A 13,826-nucleotide genomic window follows, 5' to 3' on the forward strand; every position below is an offset into this window, starting at 1 on the left:
ATTGCACCGCGCGCTCGTGAGGCGATCTCAGCATACATCACGTCAGCTGGGCGGGTGGCCTGGGCGCCGCCCCTCGCCCGGGCTCGCGGGTCTGCTGCACCTGATCCTGCTTAGGGCCGGGGTGCGGAGGCCTCTGAGAGACCGCCCACGGAGTCAGGAAAAGGGGAATTTTGAAAGACTGCTTCTGCACACCGAAGGGTGGGACGATGAGGTCAGTCCCACCCCACCCCAGTTAAAACCAGTCTGACAGGTATTAATATACGGCATAAAGGTAACAAATCTTGGTTGTTGTCTGGATTATCCAGAAACAGGTTTCCGAAATAAATCTGTGTTATAGGCCGTCGCGACCTGTCTGAGGCAACATTCCCCAAGAGCTCCACTTTTGCCTGTTGAGCCGCCAGAGATTTAAAGCGGGAGTTCAGTCCTACAGCTACCGTCATACTGCTCCACCCACTCTTGTGGTTTCAAATAAGCATTTATATAATGACTACCAAACTTAATTTTTTTATATTATTCTCACGAGCTCCTGACCGTATTTAGGTATTTATTCAGTCAACATTAAGAGCTAGGCACTGGGGATACAGCAGCAAATGAGAAATGAGAATGAGAAAACTGCAGGGCTTTCAGGGAAGGAGCAGAAATATCTAATTGCCTGGTCAACACCTCTAGAGACCTCACATTCATCTCATTGTCAATAAATCCAACACTGAATTTATTATCTCCTTCCACCCGGCTGTCAACCTGCTCCTCCTGTAATGCATATGTAGGAAGGGCATCGCTATCTACCCCATTGCCCTCCTCCTTCATTCTTCATAGTTAATCGCTACATCCTATAATTCTACCACCTTGAAAGTTTCTCCACTCACCTTAGGTCTCCACTCCACTGACCTTAGGTCAGGCCTCATCATTGCTTGTCTGCATTGCAAAAGTACTCTACGAGGTCTCTGCTTCCATGCTGGTCTTTAATGAGTCATCCCCCAGTGTTGCCATTTCTTGTATCTCTAAAGCTATGTTGTAATCATCTCTATAGGTTTCCTCTGTTAAAAGATAAACGTGAGACTAGGGATCATGCCTTAATTGTTTTTATATTCTGAGTTTATCCTAATACCTACCATAGCAGTTCTCAAACTGTGGTCCATGGCCCTCTGGGTATCCCCAAGACATGTTCAGAGTATCTGCAAAGTCAAAGCTCCTTATAATAATACTGTTATTTGCATTTTAACTGCTGGAATTTGCACTGATAGTAAAATCAATACTAAATAAAGCTTCTCCGGCCTTAGCACAAATCAAAGCAGGGGCACCAGACTGAGTCATTCATTATTCCTCACTGCCATGCACTTGCAATTAAAAAAAAAAAAATTATCTATTTCACTTAAGAATGTCCTTGATGAAATAGTGAACGTTAATTTTATTAAAGTTCAACCACTGAGGACATGTATTTAGCTACTTCTTTCATGGAATAACATTTTTGCTTGAAAGAATGACTGCTGAGTGCCAGTCATTCAGATTTGGGTATTTGACAGACATTTTCTTGAAAATTAAATCAGCCTGTTTGTGCTTTTAAAGAAATTCATTGGCAATATTTGTTGTCAATGATAAAATATTAAATGTTTCAAATAAAAATTAAGAATTTTAGAAAACAATCTACTACTATCAACTTGACAACTTACTAATTCTTGAGACTTTTCTGCAGAGGAAAACTTAGTAACAAATGGATTTTGTATATGATGTGTCAACATTAGAATCTTTGCATAATTCATTAAACCAGTATTTTCAGATGCCCAGTGCATGATGTTACAAAATCATGCCTGGGTAAAACATTCATTCAAACTACAAGCCGAAACAATAGATTTTCATGTAATATAAAAAGTTCATTGATATACTTTCAGATTCTAGACTGCAACTTTTAAGATACTACAACTTATAAAAAAATAATTATCTGGAAAAGTTATTAAAATATTCCTGCCTTTTCCAACTACATATCTGTGTGAAGCCAGGTTTTCTTAATATACTTGAACCCAAACATTGCACAACAGATTGAATACAGGAGCGCACATGAGAATTCAAGTATCTTCCATTAAGCCTGGCATTAAAGAGATTTGCAAAAATCTGAAATAGTACCATATTTCTATTTTTTTATTTGAAAACATAACTGTGTTCATTAAAATACACATGTTTATGTTAACATGGGTTGTTATTTTTAATAAATTAGTATTTTTATTTCTTCCCTTTAATTTGCATTACTGTCAATACATATAGATGTAACCCACATTTTTTAAAAAAGTTCTTTAGGGCTCTTAATAATTTATAAGATTGTGAAAGAGCTCTGAGACCAAAAATAATGAAAACTGCTAACCTAAAATTGAGTTGTGGGGCTTCTATTTTTTTTTTTTAAGTTTATTTTTGAAAGAGAGACAGAGTGCCAGCAGGGGAGGGGCAGCGAGAGAGGGAGACACAGAATCGGAAGCAGGCTCCAGGCTCTGAGCTGTCAGCACTAACCGTAAGATCTCACTAACCATGAGATCATGACCTGAGCAAAAATTGGACACTTAACTGACTGAGCCACCCAGGCGCTCCCGGGTTGTCAATTTTTGTTCTCTCTGGAACCACATCCTATACCACCAGTATGATCTTCCTGTGAAATAGTTTTAAAGCAAGACCTTTTACTCATCAAAACTTCAAGGTAGTTCTCATTATTATATAACCATAGTTTTTGTTATTTTAATGTGAGTTTTCCAAAGTGATATTTCAGAAGTACATCATAAATTGAAAAGGGAGATTGTTGGGAGAGGGCCCAAGATGGCAGAACAGCATGGAAGTTTTTTTGGGGTCTCTCGTCCCTGAAATGTAGCCAAATCAACACTAAACCACATGCACACCTACAAAACTGATTTCAGGATTAACACAACAATCTCTACAATCTGAACCACAAAACTCAGCAGGTACGAGTGAAGAGGTGAACTAGGGGAGAGAGGAGCCACAGAGGTCAGGGAGCTGTTTTTTGCTTGCAGAGAGAGGCCTGAGATGGGGGGAGAGTACCAGAAAAGCACCTCTTGCAAAAAAACAGCTGGAAAGAAAGTGGAAAAGTGGAAACATCTCCAGGGACTGAACAAAAAAAGGAGAAAGGAGAGGGTTTAAATTCCATTAAGATTCTATAAACAGGGGAGCACAGAGTCTGAAACTCAGCAGCTCCATACCTGGCGATGCTCTGGTGGGAAGGGCGAATCCTCAGGAGCAGAGAGCGAGTTCCAAAGAGTGAAGAGTCCAAGGGCCACAGGGGAAGAGGCGGTTCCCCTGCTGGGAGGACATTTGGTAGAGGCTGTGTGCTCCCCGCCCCTGGGGCAAAGACCCCAGTGGACCCAGGAGAACAGCCACATTCACTGGTGCTGAAACAAGCACTATAAGGGTGAAGCCAGCCTCCAGGTGTGTGTTGTGATTTTTCATAAACTCTGAAACGCTGCTGCTACAAGATCGCGCGAACTTTTTCTGGGGCAGGCTGGCACCCAGCCACAGGCTCTGAGCATCGGCAGCAGTGCGGTCTCCGAATGTTCCTGGGTGCAGCCAGCACCTGGCCATTGCTCAGCGAGGCCCTCCCCCTGAGGGTCTGAGCAGGTCAAAGCTGCAGTCCCTCAGAAGTGAGGGGTTGGGAAACACAGCCAAATTGTAGCAGGATTCTTGCACAGAGAGTTGCACAGAGAGTCGTAACAGAGGCTTTTCTTTCCAGGAAGCAATTTTATTCCTGCCAGCTTTGAATAACACTGGACCAGATGGACTTAACAGATATATTCAGAACATTTCATCCTAAAGCAGCAGAATACACGTTCTTCTCCAGTGCACATGGAACATTCTCCAGAATAGATCACATACTGGGACACAAATCAGCCCTCAACAAGTACAAAAAGATCAAGATCATACCGTGCATATTTTCAGACCACAATGCCATGAAACTCGAAATCAACCACCAGAAAAAATTTGGAAAGATAACAAATACTTAGAGACTAAAGAACATCCTACTAAAGAACGAATGGGCTAACCAAGAAGTGAAAGAGGAAATTAAAAAGTAGATGGAAGCCAATGATAATGATAACACTGAAGCACAAAACCTCTGGGATGAGCAAAGGCGGTCATAAGAGGGAAGTATATAGCAATCCAGGCCTTCCTAAAGAGGGAAGAAAGGTCTCAGATACACAACCTAACCTTACACCTCAAAGAGCTGGGAAAAGAACAGCAAAATAAAACCCAAAACCAGCAGAAGACAGGAAATAATAAAGATTAGGACAGAAATCCATGCTATCAAACCCCCCAAAAAACAGTAGAACAGATCGATGAAACCAGAAACTGGTTCTTTGACAGAATTAACAAAATTGATAAACCTCTAGCCAGTTTGATCAAAAAGAAAAAGTACCCAAATAAATAAATTCAAGAATGAAAGAAGAGAAATCACATCCAACACTGCAGAAATACAAACAATAAAAAGAGAATATTATGAGCAACTATACACCAATAAAATGGACAATCTGGAAGAAATGGACAAATTCCTAGAAACATAAACTACCAAAACTGAAACAAGAAGAAATAGAAAATTTGAACACACCCATAACCAGTAAAGAAATCGAATTAGTAATCACAAATCTCCCAAAAAACAAGAGTCCAGGGCCAGATGGCTTTACAAGGGAATTCTATCAAACATTTAAAGAAGAGTTAACACCTATTCTCTTGAAGCTGTTCCCAAAAATAGAAATGGAAAGAAAACTTCCAAACTCTTTCTATGAAGCCAGCATTACCTTCATTCCAAAACCAGAGACCCCACTAAAAAGGAGAACTACAGACCAATTTCCCTGATGAACATTGATGCAAAAATCCTCAACAAGATACTATCCAACCAGATCCAACAATATATTAAAAGAATTATTCACCACGACCAAGTGGGATTTATTCCTGAGATGCAGGACTGGTTCAATATCCACAAAACAATCAATAAATACATTACATCGATAAAACAAAAGACAAGAACCACATGATCCTCTCAATAGATGCAGGAAAGCATTTGACAGAATACAGCATCCTATCTTGATAAAAGCCCTCAAGAAAGTAGGGCTAGAAGGATGACACCTCGAGATCATAAAAGCCATATATGAAAGACCCACTGCTAATATCATCCTCAATGGGGAAAAACTAAGAGCTTTCCCACTAAGGACAGGAACAAGACCGGGATGTCCACTCTCACCACTATTATTCAACATAGTATTGGAAGTCTTAGCCTCAGCAATCAGACAACACAAAAGAATAAAAGCATCCAAATCAGCCAGGAGGAAGTCAAACTTTCACTCCTTGCAGATGACATGACACTCTGTATGGAAAACCCAAAAGACTGCTACAACTAAAACACCAAAAACACCAAAAACTGCTACAACTGATCCATGAATTCAGCAAAGTTGCATGATATAAAATTAATGCACAGATATCAGATGCATCCCTATACACCAATAATGAAGCAACATAAAGAGAAATCAAGGCATTGATACCATTTACAGTTGCACCAAAAACCATAAAATACCTAGAAATAAACATAACCAAAGAGGTGAAAAATCTATACACTGAAAATTATAGAAAGTTTATGAAAGAAATTGAAGAAGGCACAAAAAATGGAAAAATACTCCATACTCCTGGATTGGAAGAATAAACATTGTTAAAACATCGATACTACCCAAAGAAATCTACATATTCCATGCAATACCTATCAAAATAACACCAGCATTCTTCACAGAGCTAGAACAAACAAGCCTAAAATTTGTATGGAACCAGAAAAGACCCCAAGTAGCCAAAGCAATCTTGAAAAAGAAAACCGAAGCTGGAAGCATCACGCTCCTGAACTTCAAGACTTATTACAAAGCTGTAATCATCAAGACAGTATGGTACTGGCACACAGACACTCAGATCAATAGAACAGAATAAAGAACCTAGAAATGGACCCACAAGCATATGGCCAACTAATCTCTAACAAAGCAGGAAAGAATATCCAGTGGAATAAAGACAGTCTCTTCAGCAAACGGTGCTGGGAAAACTGGACAGCGACATGCAGAAAAATGACCTGGGCCACTTTCTTACACCATACACAAAAATAAACTCAAGATAGATGAAAAGAAGTCATCAAAATCATAGAGGAGAAAGCAGACAAAAACTCTTTGAATTTGGCCACAGCAACTTCTTACTCAACACGTCTGCGGAGGCAAGGAAAACGAAAGCAAAAATGAACAATTGGGACCTCATCAAAATAAAAAGCTTCTGCACAGCAAAGGAAACAATCAGCAAAACTAAAAGGCAACCGACAGAATGGGAGAAGATATTTGCAAATGACAGATCAGATAAAGGGTTAGTATCCAAAATCTATAAAGAACTTATCAAACTCAACACCCAAAAAACAAATAATCCAGAGAAGAGATGGGCAAAAGACATGAATAGACACTTCTCCAAAGAAGACATCCAGATGGCCAACTGACACATGAAAAATTGCTCAACATCACTCCTCATCAGAATTGAGAGGAGGAAATACAAATCAAAACCACAATGAGATACCAACTCAACCTGTCAGAATGGCTAATCTTAACAACTCAGGCAACAACAGGTGTTGGCGAGGATGCAGAGAAAGAGGATCTCTTTTGCACAGCTGGTGGGAATGCAAACTGGTGCAGCCACTCTGGAAAACAGTATGGAGGTTCCTCAAAAAATTAAAAATAGAACTACCCTACAATCCAGCAATTGCACTACTAGGTATTTATCCAAGAGATACAGGTGTGCTGTTTCGAAAGGGCACATGTACCCCAATGTTTATAGTAGTGATATCGACATAGCCAAACTATGGAAAGAGCCCAAATGTCCATCAATGGATGAATGGATAAAGAAGATGTGGTATATATATATACAATGGAGTATTAATCAGCAGTCAAAAAGAATGAAATCTTGCAATTTGCAACTACGTGGATGGAACTGGAGGGTATTATGCTAAGTGAAATTAGTGAGAGAAAGACAAATATCATATGACTTCACTCATATGAGGACTTTTAAGACACAGAACAGATGTACACAAGGGAAGGGAAACAAAAATAATATAAAAACAGGGAGGGGGACAAAACATAAGAGACTCTTATTTATTCTTGAGGGGGAGAGAGCCAGAGTGAGTGGGGGAGGGGCAGAGAGAGAGGGAGTCACAGAATCCAAAACAGGTTCCAGTTTCTGAGCTGTCAGCACAGAGCCTGATGTGGGGCTCAAACTCACAAGCTGTGAGATCATGACCTGAGCTGAAGTCAGACGCTTACCCAACTGAGCCATCCAGGCACCCCAAGAGACTGCTAAATATAGAGAACAGAGGGTTACTGGAGGGGTTGTGGGAGGGGGGATGAGCTAAGTGGGTAAGGGGCATTAAGGAATCTACTCCTGAAATCATTGTTGCACTATATGCTAACTCACTTGGATGTAAATTTAAAAAAATTTTTTTTAATTAAAAAAGGGGTGCCTGGTAGACTCGGTTGGTTAAGTGTCTGACTCTTGGTTTTGGCTCAGATCATGATCTCGTGGTTTTGTGAGTTCAAGCCCTGCATCAGGCTGAGCTGGCAGCCCAGAGCCTGCTTGGGATTCTCTCTCTCCCGCTCTGCCCCTTCCCCACTCACGCTGCCTCTGTGTCTCTCAAAATAAATAAATAAACTTAAAAACTTTTTTTAAAAAAATTTTTAAAAATGACCTAAACTGATTATCAGACATTTATAAGCTTTATTTATCCCATGTAGTGTGGAGACTCATATTTTTCACTACAGAAATATGGTTTGATAATGGCACCCTGGTATCCCAGGTTCTGCCGAAGGTGTTAAATGTGCAGAATCTGTATGTCTTTCATTTTTAAGATGTGAAAAACTCAGATGGCAAAAATAATCTATTTTGGGGGTCTCAGATACAGATCATGGACTTGTAATTCCTTCTCTATGTGATTTGACAAAAAATTTCTCAGTTTATTTCCTAGTTTCAAGAAGAACCCTTCCTGTATGCACAGGAATATTGTCTCAGATTTCAACTCCTCTCCCCAGGACCATATTACCAGAATGCATCACACCAGGCCTAATATCGTCTTAAGAAATACATAAATATAATAAAAGAAGTGCTATTTTCTAAAGCACATAATTCAAAATATGAGGGTTTTTTTTTTTTTTTTTTTTTTGGCTTAGACAACAGAATTTAATATTCTCACAGTTCTGGAGGTTGGAATTCCCAGATCAAGGTGCTAGCTGATTCAGTTCCTGACAAGAGCTCTTTCCTGGCTTATAGACAGTCATCTTCTCGCTGTGTCCTCAAATGGTGGAGAGAACTCTGATGTCTCTTCCTCTTCTTATATGAATGACACCACATAAAACAAACAAAAAACAACAAACAAACAAACAAAAAGGATGACATCAGCCTTGGATTAGGGCCCCTCCATTATGACCTATTTTAACCTTTATCAGTTCCTTACAGGCCCTATCTCTGCATATAGTCACATAGGAGTTAAGGGCTTCAACATATGAATTTTGTCTTCATTACTGTACCTTTCTTATAAGTTTGAAATTGGGAAATATGAGTTTTCCAGCTTGGTTATTAATTTTTAGGACTGTTTTGGTTTTTCTGTGTCCCTCAAATTTTTATATGAATTTTAGGATCAGCTTATCAATTTCTTTAAAAAAAGCCAGCTATCCTTTGATAGGGATTACATTGAATCTGTGGATCAGTTTGGGGAGTATTACCATCTTAACAACATGAAGTCTTATAATCCATGAACAGCGATGTCTTTCTATTTATTTAAGTCTTCTTTAATTTCTTTGAATGATGTAAAGTGTTCTGTTCATCAGCCTTCCATTTCTCTTGTTAAATGCATTTTTAAGTATTTTATTTGTATGACATTATACATGGATACGTGGTGTTATACATGGGATAATTTTTCTCTTTTTTTTTTCTTGTTCTTTTTCTTTCTTTCTTTTTTTTTTTTTTGAGAGAGAGAGAGGGAGAGAGAGAGAGAGAGAGAGAGAGAGAGCGAGCCCATGCATGCCAGTAGGGTAGGGGCAGAGGGAAGGAGAGAAAATCTTAAAGCAAGCTGCATGCTCAGCACAGAGCTGACACAAGGCTCAATCTCAGAACCAACCATGAGATCATGACCTGAGCCAAAATCAAGAGTCAGACACAACTGAGACACCCAGGCACCCCACGTAGGATAATTTTCTTAATTGCATTTTAGATTGTTCATTATAACTGTATAGAATTACAGTTGCTTTTTGTAAATTGATCTTGTATCCTGCTACCTTACTGAACTCACTTACTAGTTCTAATAGGTTTTCAGTAGTTCATTGGGATTTTCTATATACAAGATTATGTCATCTGCATATATAATTTTATTTTTTCCTTTCCAGTATGATTTCTTTCGTTTTTTGTTTGTTTGTTTGTTTTGCCTAATTGTCATGGCTTGAAACTCCAGCACAATGTTGAATAGAAATGGTAAGAACAGACACCCCTGATGATGCTGGCTGTGAGTTTTTTGGTAGATACTCTTTATCAGATTGAGTTAATTCCCTTCTATTATTAGGTTGTTGAGTGTTTTTATCTTGCAGGGGTGTTGCATTTTTTTCAAATGCCTTTTCTATGTCTACTGAGCTGATCATGTGGTTTTTGTCCTTATTAATATATCATATTGCATTGATTTTCATTTGTTGAACCAACCTGGTCATGGTATATAATTATTTTTGTATGTTGCTAGATTTGATTTGCTTGTATTTTGATGAGGATCTTTGCATCTGTATTCATAAAGAATATTGACTGCCCTTTTCTTAGGATGTCTTTGTTTGGTTTTGGTATCAGGATAATACTGGCCTCATAGAGGCCATTTGGATCTAATAATTTAATTTGCTGTTTTTTGTTTTGATTATTGTAGGCTTTCTGTGCTGAGGATCAGCCTAAGGTTTAAACTTAATGTCTTTTCTGAGTCTTTCCTTGGGGGTTGCTCGCTTTCTGATTTTCCTTGTATGTGCAATTGTTTTTGAATGTCCTGGTCTTTAATGTCTGGCTCCCAAAGAGGAAAAAGAAAAATGAAGGGAGAAGGGAAGGGCACTAGCCCTTTAAATCCCAGAGAAGTCACTTCAGCCTGAGGGGGAGGGTCTTGCAATATCTAGGAGAGGTGCAATAATGGTCACCTATTTATTGACTCCACCTCTCTATTTAGAAGCAGCAGTCAGCCAGAAGAGCTCAGATATCTAATATTTGGAGGACAGGGTCCTTTTTTTGCCCATTCTGGCTCCTGCAGGTTGTGTGCAGACTGCTCCTGGAACATGTGCACAACTGCCTGTGAGGGGATTGGGATGGGGAATGGTAAATACACAGGCTATTTGATTTTATTTTAATTCCAGTATAATTAACATATAATATTATATTAGCTTAAGGTATACAATATAATTATTCAACAATTCTATAAATTAGTCACTGTTCATCAAGATAAGTGTACTTTTATTCCCCTTCATCTATTTCACCCATATGGGTGAAATAGATGAAGGGGAATAAAAGTACACTTATATACCATACATATATATATACCATATATGGTATATATACCATACATATATGGTGGTAATATATATGGTATATATGGTATCCATATCCTTGCCAATGCTGGTTGTTTCTTGTGTTTTTTATTTTAGCCATCCTGACAGGTCTGAAGTGATATCTCATTGTGGTTTTGATTTGCATTTCCCTAATGATTAGCGATGTTGAGCATTGTTTCATGTGTTTGTTGGCCATGTGTATTCATGTCTTCTGCCCATTTTCTAATTGGATTGTTAGTTTTTTTGGTGTTGGGTTGCATCAGTTCTTTGTACATTTTGGATACTAATCTTTCATTGGATGTGTCATTTGCAAATATCTTCTCCCATTTAGTAGGTTGTCTTTTAGTTTTGTTGATATTTCATTGACTGTGCAGAAACTTTCTATTTTGATGTAGTCCCATTAGTTTATTTTTGCTTTTATTTCCCTTTTCTCAGGAGACACATCTGGAAAAATATTGTACTGGCCAATGTCAGAGAAATTACTGCCTGTGCTCTCTTCTAGAATTTTTATACTTTCATATCTCACATTTAGGTCTTCAATCCATTTTTAGTTTATTTTTGTGTATAGTGTAACAAAGTGGTCCTGTTTCATTCTTCTGCATCTAACTGTCCTGTTTTCCCAACACCACTTATTGAAGAGACATTCTTTTTCCCATTAGATATTTTTGCTTTCTTTGTCAAAGATTAATTGACCATATAATTGTGGGTTCATGTCTAGGTTCTCTATTCTGTTCCATTGATATGTGTGTCTATTTTTGTGCTACTAACGTACTCTTTTGATTACTACAGCCTTGTAGTATATCTTGAAATCTGGGATTGTGATACCTCCAGTTTTGTTTTTCTTTTTCAAGATTGCTTAGGTATTCAGGGTCTTTTGTAGTTCCATACAAATTTTTGGGTTGTTTGTTCTAGTTCTGTGAAAAAGGTATTTTGATAGGGATTACATTAAATCTGTAGATTGCTCTGGATAGTATGGACATTTTAACAGTATTTCTTCTTCCAATCCATGAGCATAGAATATCTTTCCATTTGTTTGTGTGATCTTCAATTTCTTTCATCAGTGTTTCATAGTTTTCAGAGTACAGGTCTTTCACCTCCCTAAGTTTATTCCTAGTTATTATTTTTTTTTTTAATTTTTTTTTCAACGTTTATTTATTTTTGGGACAGAGAGAGACAGAGCATGAACGGAGGAGGGGCAGAGAGAGAGGGAGACACAGAATCAGAAACAGGCTCCAGGCTCCGAGCCATCAGCCCAGAGCCTGACGTGGGGCTCGAACTCACGGACCGCGAGATCGTGACCTGGCTGAAGTCGGACGCTTAACCGACTGCGCCACCCAGGCGCCCCATCTAGTTATTATTTTTGATGTAACTGCAAATGAGATTGTTTTCTTGATTTTTCTTTTTGCTGTTTCATTATTAGTGTATAGAAATGCAACGAATTTCTGCATATTTTGTATCCAGCAATTTTATTGAATTCATTTATCAGTTCTGATTGTTTTTTGGGGCAGTCCTTAGGCTTTTCTATATGTAGTATCATATCATCTGCAGATAGTGAAAGTTTTACTTCTTCCTTACCAATTTGAATGCCTTTTATTTCTTTTTCTTGTCTGATTGCTATGGCTAGGACTTCCAGTACTATGTTGAATAGAAGTGGTAAGAGTGGACATCCTTGTCTTGTTCCTGACCTTACAGGAAAATCTCTCAGTTTTTCACCATTGAGTGTGATGTTAGCTGTGGGTTTTTCATATATGCCTTTATTATGCTAAGTATGTTTTATCTAAACCTACTTTATTAAGAGTTTTTATCATAAATAGGATGCTGCACTTTGTCAAATGCTCTTCCTACATATATTGAAATCATCATATAATTTTTATTCTTTCTCTTATTGATGTGATGCCTCATACTGATTAATTTACAAATATTGAAACATCCTTGCATCCCAGGAATAAGTCCCAGTTGGTCACGGTGAATGATTTTTTAATGTATTATTGGATTCAATTTGCTACTATTTTGTTGAAGATTTTTGCACTTATGTCCATCATAGATACTGGCTATAGTTCTGTTTTTTGTAGTGTCTTTATCTGGTTTTGGTATCAGGGTAATGCTGGCCTCAATATATAGGCAGTTTTAAAAGCTAACATATTATAAATTTGGTTTGTAACTCTATATTTTTCTATATATTTAAGACATTAATGCCTTTAAAAGAATTATTAATTTATGTTTGGGGCACACATTGTATAATTTTGTGACATAACAACCAAAGGGACAGAGCTGTAAAGAAGCAGAGTTTTGTATGTTATTGAAATTAAGGTTGCATAAATTCAAATTAGTGTTACAACTTCGGCATGTTAAATGTAATCCCCATGGTAACCACAGAGAAAAAATAGCTATGAAATACACATGAAAGTAAATAAGAAGGGAATTTAAAGAGTTCACTGCAAAAAAAAAAAAAAAAAAATCAGCCAAGCACAAAAGAAGACTTCAAGGCAGGTAATGAAGGTCAAAAATGTTATATGGCATATAGAAAACATACAGCACAAGGACAGAAGTTAAATCCTCCATCAGTAATTACTTTAACTATAAATGAATAAGAGAGTCACAAAAACACAAAAACATATGATTCCACTTATATGAAGTACTTAGTGTAGTCAGAATCCTAGAGACAGAAAGAATGGTGGTTGTCGGGACTGGAGGGAAGAAGAAATGGGGAGTTATTGTTTAATTAGAGTTTCAGTTTTGTAAGACAAAAGTCATGGAGATGATGGTAATGATAATTGCATAACATTATAAATATATTTAACAGCATACTTAAAAATAACTAAGATAGTAAATTTTGTTGTGTATTTTACTGCAATAAAAATTTTGAGGGGCGCCTGGGTGGCTCAGTCAGTTGATTGTCCGACTTCAGCTCAGGTCATGATCTCGCACTCCATGAGTTCAAGCCCCGTGTCGGGCCCTGTGCTGACAGCTCAGAGCCTGGAGCCTGTTTCAGATTCTGTGTCTCCCTCTCTCTCTGCCCCTCTCCTGCTCATGCTCTCTCTCAATGTCAAAAATGAATAAATGTTAAAAAAATTTTTTTAAATAAATACAAAAAATTTTTGAAAAAAAAATGTTTAATGCAGCAATGGCTATGAAAGCCAAGTATTGGAAGCAACCTAAATGTCAACTGCCTAACATTTTTAGACCAAGACGATCCTTGAATAAGATGGGTTTGAA

Source organism: Lynx canadensis, chromosome A2, assembly GCF_007474595.2.
Source record: "Lynx canadensis isolate LIC74 chromosome A2, mLynCan4.pri.v2, whole genome shotgun sequence".
Lineage (NCBI taxonomy): Eukaryota > Metazoa > Chordata > Mammalia > Carnivora > Felidae > Lynx > Lynx canadensis.